The sequence below is a fragment of the Ursus arctos genome, unplaced genomic scaffold (assembly GCF_023065955.2).
Source record: "Ursus arctos isolate Adak ecotype North America unplaced genomic scaffold, UrsArc2.0 scaffold_12, whole genome shotgun sequence".
In the NCBI taxonomy this organism is placed as follows: Eukaryota; Metazoa; Chordata; class Mammalia; order Carnivora; family Ursidae; genus Ursus; species Ursus arctos.
In genome coordinates, this window is record NW_026622786.1 from 69,849,869 (window position 1) to 69,862,799 (window position 12,931).

General features: G+C 35.9%; 1 protein-coding gene and 1 non-coding gene across 2 annotated transcripts in view; one reads left to right on the top strand and one right to left on the bottom strand.

Annotated features, from left to right (window-relative positions):
• Window positions 1-12,931, top strand: part of ZSWIM5 (zinc finger SWIM-type containing 5) — a 198,586-nt gene that overhangs the window by 40,057 nt on the left and 145,598 nt on the right. The gene's annotated exons all lie outside the window — the stretch shown is intronic.
• TRNAR-CCU (transfer RNA arginine (anticodon CCU)) lies at window positions 8,625-8,697 on the bottom strand. The gene has a single exon. It is a non-coding gene; the product is annotated as a tRNA-Arg (tRNA).

The following is a 12,931-nucleotide window of genomic DNA, read 5'->3' on the forward strand; positions in this document are numbered from 1 at the left end:
TGCAGACCATCTTTGGGAAATACTGAAGAGTTTCTTTCACACTCTCGAACTTTATGCCATTCTAATTACTTGTCCCTGATCTCCCTCCCTCTCTCCTCTCTTCTCCTTAAAGCCTTGCTCATGCCTTGCACATGTACATGTTCATATATCTGTTTAGGCATTATCTTCCCATGTTTCCCTCTTCTGTGTGTGTGTGTGTGTGTGTGTGTGTGTGTGTGTGTGTGTGTGAGAGAATGTTTTGGAGAGTGGGGAAATAGCATCTTCATTATTCTGGCAAATCTCGCTTTATCCTTTAAAACTGTATTCAGGGGCACTTGGGGGGCTCAGTTGGTTGAGTGTCTGCCTTCGGCTCAGGTCACGATCCTGGGATCCTGGGATCAAGCCCTGGGATCAAGCCGCATGTCACTGGGATCCCTGCTCAGTAGGTGGTCTGCTTCTCCTTCTCCCTCTGCCCCCCCTCCAATGCTTGCTCTTCTCTCTCTCAGATAAATAAAATCTTAAAAAAACAACAACAACTATTCAGATGTCAGCTTTTTTGTGACTCTTTCAGGTTGAAAAAGAAAGACTTTTTTTTTTTTACATTGCTTCTTATATATTGTAAGTACCACTCTAAATTGTTTAGATTGTAAATTCTTTGAGGACAGGGACAGTATAGGTAAGAAACAAAAGCAACAGACTAACTATTCTAGAAAATTAGAGCCTAGAGTAAGTGATATTTAATTGAGATCTGAAGTTTGAGCAAGAGTTAACCAGATTAAGAGGTATGAGGAAAGTATCTCAAGTAGAGAGAATAACATATGCAAAGTCCTAGAGGTGAGAGAGTGACACATTCAAGACTGACAGAAATTTAGTAGAGTTTGGCTAGGGTCAGATCAAAGAAGGTCTCGTAAGAGTCTTAAGCCAATTAGAAAACTAACTCTGCTATTTGGAGAAAGAATTAGAATTAGGATAAAAGTGGAGGCAGAGAGAATGGGTTTTGGAAAACTATAGCTGTTAGAAAATAATGTTGATCTGGGTTAGTGGAACCCATGAAAAAAAGTGGTTGGATTCTAGACATATATAGAAAGTAGTCAACATGACTTTGATTAGATATTGGGAGGATTGGTGGTAAGGCAACAATTGGAGACAAGAATGACTGCCAGTTTTCTGGCCTTACGGTGGCACCATCTTGGCCTTGGTGCCAAGATAAAGGGGCCGGAGAAGGGGAAGGAATGTATGTGGATGGTTGAGTGCAGTGTTAGGTGGGAAAGATGTTGAGTTCAGCCTTTTTTTTTTTTTTTTTAAGATTTTATTTATTTATTTAACAGAGATAGAGACAGCCAGCGAGAGAGGGAACACAAGCGGGGGAGTGGGAGAGGAAGAAGCAGGCTCATAGCAGAGGAGCCTGATGTGGGGCTCGATCCCATAACACCGGGATCACGCCCTGAGCTGAAGGCAGACGCTTAACGACTGTGCCACTCAGGCGCCCCTGAGTTCAGTCTTTAACATGTTGAATTTGAAATGTTCATGAGACATCCAAGCATAGATAACAAGTGGTGTTTGGAAGAGGAAGAGGTTTGATGTTGAGAATGGGAGAGCTATCCGGTGAAGAAAACATAATATGAATGAATGCCTGATAATGTTGTGAGCCCAAATAAAATTGGCGAACCTAATTTTCAACAGTACCATTCAAACTAATTATGTGATATTTAACAGTGTCTTGTCAGGTCAATACAGCAAGATGGATGAATCTAAAAAACATTATGCTTAGTAAAAGAAACTTTACTCAAGAATATATACAATATGGTTCCATTCATATGAAGTTCTAGAGTGGGCAAGGCTAATCTATGGCCAAAAATAAAATAAAATAAAATAAAATAAAATAAAAATAAAATAAAATAAAATAAAATAAAATAAAATAAAATTAGAATAGTGGTTGTCACTGAAACAGGTAGGGGGGTAGGGATTGACTAGGAAATGGCATGAGGGAACTTTCTGAGATGTGGCTATATTATCCCTTTGAAATACTATTAGGGTCATTTGTTCCTGTTTGCATTAGGTTTATAGTTTCTACCCCCATCTTTGTTGATTTAATTTTATTTTTTGAGCATGTAGAACATCATGAACATGTTTCTGTAGTCAAAACTATGCAGATATGCTCAAGGGGTGTTACTCTCCACCATATCCCTCTACCATTGTAGTTAATTAATTTCACTGATTTCTGGTTTATTCTTCGTCTATTTCTTTTTGCAAAAATAAGCAGATACATTTATGTATTTTTATTTCCCAATTCTTTATCACACAAGAAAGTAGCATGCTTTATTTTTATTAAAAATTTTTTATTATTGAAATATAGTGGACATACAATGTTAGTGTCAGGTGTATAGCATATTGTTTAGATAGTTCTGTACATTATTTAGTGCTCACCATAAGTGTAGTCACCATCTGTCACCATGCAATGTAATTACAATAATATTGACTATATTCCTTATGCTGTACTTTTCATCTCTGTGACTTACTTATTTTATAACTGGAAGTTTGTACCTTTAATCCCCTTCACCTATTTTGCCCACCCTCCCCACACTCCTTCTGTCTGGCAGCCACCATTGTTCTCTGTGTTTATGTGTCTGTTTCCATTTGTTTATTTGTTTTGTTTTTTAGATTCCACATGTAAGTGAAATCATATGGTATTTGTCTTTCTTTGCCTGACTTACTTCAGTTAGCATAATACCCTCTGAGTCCACTCATGTTGTCACAAGTAAAAAATAGCATAGTTTAGATACTCTTTGGAAGTTTGCTTTTTTTCCCCACTTAACAACATATGCTGGAAATCACTCCATATCAGTTAATAGAGATTTTTTTTTTTAAACAACTGCACATGCATACCTTATACATACCTTGAGGTATGTATGCATTATAGTACTGTGGTTTATTCAGTCAATCTCCTATGTTTGGGTATTATTTTGCTGCAATAAATAAACTTGCATATGATTATGTAGATATTATTGCAGAATAAATTCTTATTAGTGGGATTGCTAGGTCAGAGGATAAAACTGAATATGTAGCTTTGTAGTTATTGCCAAATTCCCCCTTCAAAGGGTTATACCAGTTTCCATTCTTAGCAGCAGTTTATGAGTGCCTATTTCCACATGGACTCACCAAGGGAATGAGTTGTCATACTTTTAAATTTTTGCCCATCTAGTGGGTGAGAAATGGTAGTCAGTATATTTTTAAATTGCATTTTTCAAGTTATGAGTGAAGTTGAACATCTTTTCATATATTTAAGGATCGTTTAAAAATTGAACACATTTTTATATCTTCCTTTGTAAATTTTCTATTGATGTCTCTTCTCCATTTTTTCCTCAGTATCTCAAAGGGCTTGTGAGGGATTTTTGCTTCAAATTTTAGAAGGGTTTTTGGTTTTTTTCTCAGTTTTTAAAAGGACCTCCAGATTTTGTTGTCCTCCTTCTTAACTTTTAGAAGTCCTTCAGCAAGTTGTCATTTGTCTTTTGACTTTATGATGTTTGGGACCATACAATTGTTTCTTCATTTTTGTGTAATCAAGTTTAACAATCTTTTCTTTTATCCTTCTGGATTTTTATTATAGTTAAAAGCTTCCCCCTATATCCGGGTTATAAAGAAACCTACCCATGTTTTCTTCTGGTACTTGTATAGTTTCATCTTCTACATTTAGATCTCTGAGCCATTTGAAGTTTATTCTTGTATATGGTATGAAAAGTAGATCTAATTTTCTTTCTTTTGCAGTTGTCCTAAAGTCATTTATTTAAAAGTCCATCTTTGCCCTTGTGATTTGAAATGCCGCTTTCATCATGTACTTCCAAACTGAGTCAGTTTCTGAACTTGCTGTTTTATTCCATAGGTCTTTCTGTGTACTCATGTGCCAGTATGACTTTTAAAGGTTTTACATGTTTTATATCTGGTAGTAATACCTACTTAGAGCTTTCTCTTTTCAGTGTTTTCTTACCTATTGTTTTGTGTCTTTTTTTCCATATGAATTTTAATACAACTTGTCTAGCTCCAGAAAAAGAAGTTTGTTGGTATTCATTATGTTAACTTAGGGCATACTAAAATTTTGATGCTGTTGAAACATCCTAACTAACAGGCACTTTTGATCTTTACAGAATGTTTTATGGGTTTCTTTCTTTCTTTTTTTTTTTTTTTTTAAGATTTTATTTATTTATTTGGCAGAGAGAAAGAGAGTACAAACGGGAAACAGCAGAGGGAGAGGCAGAAGTAGGCTCCCCTCTGAGCAGGGAGCCCGATGCAGGGCTCGATCCCAGGCCCTGGAATCATGACCTGAGCTGAAGGCAGATGCTTAACTGACTGAGCCACCCAGGCACCCCTGTTTTATGGGTTCCTTCATACAGACTTGAACATTTCTTAAGTTTATTCTGATTATTTTGTCCTTTTTATTGTTGTTGTAAAGGACGTTTTCTCCTATATTGTCTTATTTTGTTGACTTTTTTCAAAGATCCAGGATTTTAATTTATTAATTTCATCAACTAATTTCTGTTCTCCACCTCATTAATTTCTGCTTTCACCGTTCTTATTTGCTGTGTTTTCTTTCCGTTTAATTTTGTTCTTGTAGCTTTTTGAGATGGAAATTTAATTAGTTTCATTATTTTATTTTTATTGATATAGATGCTTAATGCTATGAATTTTTTCTTTTGATCACTGCTTTAAAGGGATACCATAGATTCTGATATGTAGTGTTTTTGTTGTTATTTTTCAGAAATCCCATCATTTCTGTTTGTATTTCCCCCTTCACTCAAGAGTTATTTAATAGAAGACTTTTTTTCACTTTTAGGTCAAGGGTCTTTTTGTTTCTTTAATTTTGTTGCTTTATAATGATAGCTTGTTGTTTTAATGTTACTGCTTTCTGGAATTTACCAATGTTTTCTGATCAGTTTTTGTGAACATTCCATGTGCACTTGAGAAGAAGGTATTCTATTTTCAGAGTGCAGTGTTTTATTTATACTGATATCTATATCTGTCTTCATGAGCTCTTATTGATTATATTGTTAGATCTTTCTGTATGCATCCTTTTTTTGAGGATTTTTTTTCCTATTTTTTCATTTGCGAGCGAGCGAGAGAGAGCACAAGCACCCGGGAGGGTCTGAGTCAGAGGGACAGGGAGAAGCAGACTCCCCACTGAGCAGGGAGCCAGACATGGGGCTCAATCCCAAGACCCTGGGACCATGACCTAAAGGCAGATGCTTAACTGACTGAGCCACCCAGGCACGCGTCTATATGCATTCTTTTTTTTTTTTTAAAGATTTATTTATTTCTTTATTAGACAGAGACAGCCAGCGAGAGAGGGAACACAAGCAGGGGGAGTGGGAGAGGAAGAAGCAGGCTCCTAGCGGAGGAGCCTGATGTGGGGCTCGATCCCAGAATGCCGGGATCATGCCCTGAGCCAAAGGCAGACGCTTAACGACTGCGCTACCCAGGCGCCCCTCTATATGCATTCTTATTGTTGGTCTGCTTTACCTATCTTTTATTAAGAGTGGTATGTTAAAGCATTCCACTACTAGTGGTTTCTATCAATTTCGTATTTTTTCTTCTGGTGTTTCTGCTTTATATGGGTGGGTTTTGTCTTCATCTTTGATTTTGGCTTTTAACATTATAAAATATCTTACTTTGTCTTATTTAATAATTTTGGCCTGATTCTACTTCATCTTTTTTTTTTTTTTTAAGATTTTATTATTTAACAGAGAGAGAGACAGCCAGCGAGAGAGGGAACACAAGCAGGGGGAGTGGGAGAGGAAGAAGCAGGCTCCCAGTAGAGGAGCCCGATGTGGGGCTTGATCCCAGACCTCTGGGATCACGCCCTGAGCCGAAGGCAGACAGTTAACGACTGAGCCACGCAGGCGCCCCTGATTCTACTTCATCTGAAAACAGAATTGCTTTCTTATTGTTTCCATTTCCTTATTATTTCTTTGCTCATTCCTTTTTTAAAAGTATTTCTAAATCTCTGTTTGGTGTATATCTTATATTCAGCATAAATTTAGATTTTCTTATGAGCCAATTGAAAATCTCTTTCAATAAGCAAATTAAGCTCATTTCCTTTTTAAAAAAATTTTATTTAGATTCAATTAATATATATTATTGGTTTCAGAGGTATAGGTCAGTGATTCATCAGTCTTATATAATACCCAGTGCTCATTACATCATGTCCCCCCTTAATGTCCCTCACACAGTTACCCCATTCAGCCAACCCTCTCCCCTCCAGCAACCCTCAGTTTGTTTCCTATGCTTAAGAGTCTCTTATGGTTTGTCTCCCTCTCTGATTTCATCTTGTTTTATTTTTTCCTCTCTTCTCCTATGATCCTCTGTTTTGTTTCTTAAATTCTACATATCAGCGAGAGCATATGATAATTGTCTTTCTCTGATTGGCTTATTTCGCTTAGCATAACACCCTCTAGTTCCACCCGTGTTGTTGCAAATGGCAAGATTTCATTTTTTTGATGGCTGAATTCCATTATATATATTTCCATTATATAATCCCATTCCACTATATAATAGATAATATAATATATATAATTCCATTCCATTATATAATATATAATATATATATAATTCCATTATATATATATATTCCATTATATGTATATAAATTTGGCTATTGTGGACATTGCTGCTATAACATTAGGGCGCAGATCACTACATTTGTATTTTTGGGGTAAATACTTAGTAGTGCAATTGCTGGGTCGTAGGGTAGCTCTATTTTCAACGTTTTGAGGAACCTCCATACTGTTTTCCAGAGTGGCTGCACCAGCTCGCATTCTCACCAACAGTGTAAAAAGGTTCCCCTTTCTCCACATCCTCACCAACATCTCTCGTTTCCTCAGTGGTTAAGTTTAGCTATTCTTACCCGTGTGAGGTGGTATCTCATTGTGGTTTTGATTTGTATTTTCCTTATGTCAAGTGATTTGTAACATTTTTTCATGTGTCTGTTGGTCATTTGTATGTCTTCTTTGGAGAAATGTCTATGTATGTCTTCTGCCCATTTCTTGATTGGATTATTTGTTCTTTGGGTGTTGAGTTTGATGAGTTCTTTATAGATTTTGGATACTAGCCCTTTATCTGATATGTCATTTGCAAATATCTTCTCCCATTCTGTTGGTTGTCTTTTGGTTTTGTTGACTGTTTCTTTTGCTGTGCAAAAGCTTTTTATCTTGATGAAGTCCCAATAGTTCATTTTTGCTTTTGTTTCCCTTGCCTTTGGAGACGTGTCTAGCAAGAAGTTGCTGTGGTAAAGGTCACAGAGGTTGCTGCCTGCGTTCTTTAGGATTTTGATGGATTTCTGTTTCACATTTAGGTCTTTCATCCACTTTGAGTCTGTTTTTGTGTCTGGGGTAAGGAAACGGTCCAGTTTCATTCTTCTGCATGTCGCTGTCCAATTTCCCAGCCCTGTTTGTTGAAGAGACTTTCTTTTTTCCATTGGATATTCTTTCCTGCTTTGTCAAAGATTAGTTGACCATAGAGTTGAGGGTCCATTTCTGGGTTCTCTATTCTGTTCCATTAATCTATGTGTCTGCTTTTGTGATAGTACCATACTATCTTGGTGATTACAGCTTTGTAATAGAGCTTGAAGTCTGGGATTGTGATGCTACCAGCTTTAGTTTTCTTTTTCAACATTCCTTTGGCTATCCAGGGTCTTTTCTGGTTCCATACAAATTTTAGGATTATTTGTTCCAGTTCTGTGAAAAAAGTTGATGGTATTTTGATAGGGATTGCATTGAATGTATAGATTGCTCTGAGTAGCATAGACTTTTTAACAGTATTTATTCTTCCAATCCACGAGCATAGAACATTTTTCCATTTCTCTGTGTCTTCCTCAGTTTCTTTCCTGAGTGTTCTATAGTTTTCTGAGTACACATCCTTTGCCTCTTTGGTTAGGTTTATTTCTAGGTATCTTATGGTTTTGGGTGCAGTTGTAAATGGGATTGACTCCTTGATTTCTCTTTCTTCTGTCTCATGGTTAGTGTATAGAAATGCAACTGATTTCTGTGCATTGGGTTTTATATCCTGTCGCTTTGCTGAACTCCTGTTTGAGTTCTAGCAATTTTGGGGTGGAGTCCTTTGGGTTTTCCACAAAGAGTATCATGTCAGGTGCAAAAAGTGAGAATTTGACTTCTTCTTTGTTGATTCAGATGCCTTTTATTTCTTTTTGTTGTCTGATTGCTGAGGCTAGGACTTCTAGTACTATATTGAACAGCAGTGGTAATAGGGGCATCCCTGCCATGTTCCTGACCTTCGGGGAAAAGCTCTCAGTTTTTCCACATTGAAAATGATATTTGCTGAGGGCTTTTTATATATGTTAAGCCCATTTCCACTTATTGATGTGACTGACATATTTGATCTCAGTGCTGTTGTATTATTATTTATGTTTTAATTTGCTGTATTATATACTGGGAGCTTTTCTTTTTTCTATGCCTTTGTTCTCTTAAGATTTCTTTTGACATATGAAAAATCTGTTGTTTTTTATTCTAGTGGTTATCTTTAATGTTTATGCTTTTTATCATGCCTACAATAATCTTTCTTTAACTTAATCTTTTACTTTTTGGTTTGTCAGTTTTATTTTTAATATTTTTAAAGACTTTATTTTTAAATAATTTCTACACCCAACGTGGGGCTCAAACCCACAACCCTGAGATCAGGAGTCACATGCTCCACCAACTGAGCCAGCCAGGCACCCCTGTGGTTTGTCATTTTTAAATGGTATCCTTTGAATCTCACTATTACCTTTACCATAGTTAATGATCTTATTTTACTTTCTACTTTCTCTCTTTTTCTCCTTGAAGCATATAGTGTATTACATTTATATACTATTTTGTCCTAACTTTTAAAAATATAAAAGCTTTTACTTATTTTTGTTGAGATGAAATTCATACAACACAATCATTTTAAAAGTATACAACTTACTGGCATTTGATGCATTCACAGAGTTGTGCACTACTACCTTTCTGATATTTTGATACTTTTTCATCACTCCAGGAGAACACCCTGTATTTATTAAATTGTCATTCTTATCCTCTGGAAACCTGTAACCTGCTTTGTGTCTCTAGGGATTTGCCTGTTCTGGGTATTTCATGTAAATGAATCATCTCATATGTGACCTTTTGTGTCTGGCTTCTTTCTCTTAATGTTTTCAAGTTTATCCAAGTTGTAGGATCGTACTTTTTTATTTTATAATTGAATAATATTCTGTTGTATGGACATACCACAATTTGTTTATCCATTCATCAGTTGATGGATATTGGATTGTTTCTACCTTTTGGCTGTTATGAATAACACTGCTATAAACATTTGTGTACAAGTTTCTGGGTGGTCATATGTTTTTATTTTTCTTGGGTATATACCTAGAAATGTAGTTGCTGGGTCATATGGTAATTTTGTGTTCAACTTTTTAAGGAACTGCCAAATTGTTTTCTATACTGGCTGTACCATTTTACATTCCAACCAGCAATGTAAAAGGGTTTCTCCTTCTTTACATTGTTGTCAACACGTTATTTTCTGTTGTTTTGATTATGGCCATTACAGGGGGTGTGAACATTGTGGTTTTGATTTACATTTTCTTAATGATCAGTGATGTTAAATATCTTTTAATGAGGGACGCCTAGGTGGCACAGTCGGTTAAGTAGTCCAACTCTTGGTTTCAGCTCGGGAGTGGGATTGAGCCCTGCATTGGGGTCTGCACTCAGTGTGGAGTCTGCTTTGGACTCTTTCTCCCTCTCCCTCTGCCGCTCCCCCCCCCCCCCCCCGCTAGGTCGTGTGCTCTCTCTCTCTCTGGAATAAAGAAAGAAATCTTTAAAAAAACCCAAATATTTTTTTAAGATTGTATTTATTTATTTGACAGAGAGATAGAGAGAGCCAGAGAGCACAAGTGTGGAGAATGGCAGAGGGAAAGGGAGAAGCAGTCTCCCTGCTGAGCAGGGAGCCCACCTCAGGGCTTCACCTGAGCCCCGAAGGCAGACACTTAACTGACTGAGCCACCCAGGTGCCCCAACCCAAATATTTTTCAAAGAGTTTTTTTATAGCAGCTTTTTTATGGTAGTCTAAAAGTTATTATATCATTAATTTGTGTTTTTACATGATTTTAAGGGGGGAATGGACAAAATATTGTTTTGTAAAAAATGTAATAAACTTGAAATAGATTTATTACAAAGATACATGTCATTTTTCAATATGAACAGATACTTGTGTTCTGTACTTCTATGTGGGTGTCTTGGGTGATGTGCGTGTTATAGATAAATGAAAGCAAGATTTAATTCAGGTAATACTGTTAATGTATGTTCTTTCACCTTACATCTTTGATTTAACTTGGTTACCTTAATGAATTTTGTTAGAAAGGTCTTAAAAGGCTTATATATTCAGTCTTTTACTTATGTAGATAATGCTATATAATGTGTACCAATATGTAACATTACTTTCACCTGTAAATCATAAATTTAACAGTGTGGTATAGGGTTTATGTATACCTTATGTTGGCATAGTCACCCTATAAAGATCTAAGCTAAATTGTATATTCAGTTGATGACATTTATCATTGAGTCTGATAAAGTAGTATTATCTTTCAGTTAGTACTTGCAGATTATGGTGTTTTTAACAATTAGGTATTTTGAAGAGTTTGTTTTCTTTGTCACTCTCCTAAGCAGCTTTGATCGTGTGGTATGTTGATACAGATTGACAGGAGAAAAAGTAATATATTATAGAACAAGTACTGTAAGTATTACAAGAAAAAGTATCTATTTGGTGTATCATAAAAGGGTTCAGTGTCTACCTTTAAGAAAGGAGGGGCCACTGAACATTAGCTGTCCAAGGGAGGCTATCACTGTATATAGCTTTGTCTGCTCCTGTTAGAGAAACTTCATATGCTCTAGAATATGCAGTTAGCAAAGCTTTGGATCTCACAAAAGCCTGAATACATCTTTGATTGGTTATATATTAAAGGAAATAGCCCACAGCATGGTGCCAGACAAGTGTAGAGCCCAACCAATTTGATCCTTAAGCAGGGAGAAGAATTCTATTCATCATTAAGAGGTTGGATTGTAAAATGTTGTAATTATTTTGGCCTAAATTGGTTTAAAGCTTTTTTTTTTTTCAATAAAACTTCTCTTCAAATTGCAAGGCAAGAAGACAGTTTTCATTTTGACGACCTTTCCTGCATTGTGTTTTTCTTCAAGTCCTCCCACCCTACCCTGTGGCCTACTCTGTTTACTGTTCAAAGCTGAATCATAATGTGCATCTGGAGGGATCCTGAATCATGTGACTGACTGAAGTGTCTCTTGTCATTTATTAACATTCTTTGAATATCTAATTTTGACATAGTATTTGGTTATATCATGAAGAAACTTGCTCCTGCTCTTGACTGTTTTAGAGGCGGGTGCATATGTAAAATTATTTTTTCTCTTTTTTTGTTTATATACAGTTTTTTGTTTTGTTTTTGTTTTTAAATTACAAAATGGAACAAAGAGTGACAGCCACATTAGGCCTTGACAGAGATCTTTTTACTTGAAGGACTACTCCTATAATGAATGATTTTTATTCAAGTGAATATTCATATATTTCTCTGACTCTAATTTGTATGAAATGACAGCCTGCAGACCATTTTGTTTGATTACAGTCCCTTCACCTTCATTATCTTTTATGTCTATTTAAACTCTGGACTTGCCATATCCATCTTGACCCTCCCCCACATCTCTCTGTTTGTATTTTCTTTCATTGCAATTTTCCTCTTTTCTCTTCTGTGGGCATTCACAGATTGTTTTTGGAGTTCATTAAAAAGGGAGTGTGTTGTCTGGGTAGAAAATTACATTTGCATGCCTGAGAGAGGCCTAAGGGTTTTTGTGGGGTTTGGCAAGGGTCCTGGCTCCCCCCCCCCCTTTTGGGAGGGAGGAATGAGAAAGGGGTAATAATAAGAAGGGATTTTTGGAAAGGAGAAAAGTAAGAGTTGTTGAGGTGATTTCTTCTGTCCCCATTTTTTCTTTCCATATTATATACATCTAAATGATTTTCTTTTCTTTTTTTCTGCATGTATAAACCACTTGACTAACAATAGAACAGATTAGAGGCCTTTCTTAGAACTATTTTGAATGCACGTAGAGTTCTGCAAAGCAGGGACCTTTCCTATGACGGTAATTGTACATTTACTAGTGAAGCTGGCAAATTGCTACATATATATATATTTTCCCCTTTTCTTTGTAGTAATTGGAGTGGGGTTTATATAGGAAAATTATTTCTTCAATATGAGATTTCATGTAAACTGGTATCTACATAGAGAGTTTAGCCATGTTTTGAATTAAGATTTCTCACAGAATTTAGGTTTTTAGGTATGTTTCTTTCTGAAGTTGATAATGTTCATCTTTTTTTTATTAAAGATAATAAAACCTTTATTAATAAAAAAAGATGAAATCGTCTTATCCAAAACTTTTTATTTATGCCCAAGGACTCTATATTACAGCAATGAAAACTCAGAAAAATTCAGCTAGGTTTATAGTTAATACCAGAAATTGGGTGGTATAGGACCAAGGATGATCATGTGGGTCAGGAGTGGACAGGGAAATCAGCGAATTAATTGTGCTGTATCAGATATTCATTGGAAAGTAGGTTGATTTATAATAGATCTGGTTAATAGAGTTAAATCCTTTTTTTTAAGTCTGACTGACTTATTACATACTTTATCCATTTAGCAAATATTTTTAATTGAATACTGACTGTTCCTTATACTCCCCTAGCTATCAGGACTGCAGAGATAAGTAAGACATAATAGCTGTCCTTAGGGAGCTTATGGTCCGTATGAGTATGTATATTTGCAGTTGTGTGTATATAATATCCATGAAGTCTGGAAACATTGATATTTTTATATATATTTAAAGTCAAAGAAGTCCTTGATGACAGGTATATTTGCCTGTGTTTCCAGACTTTT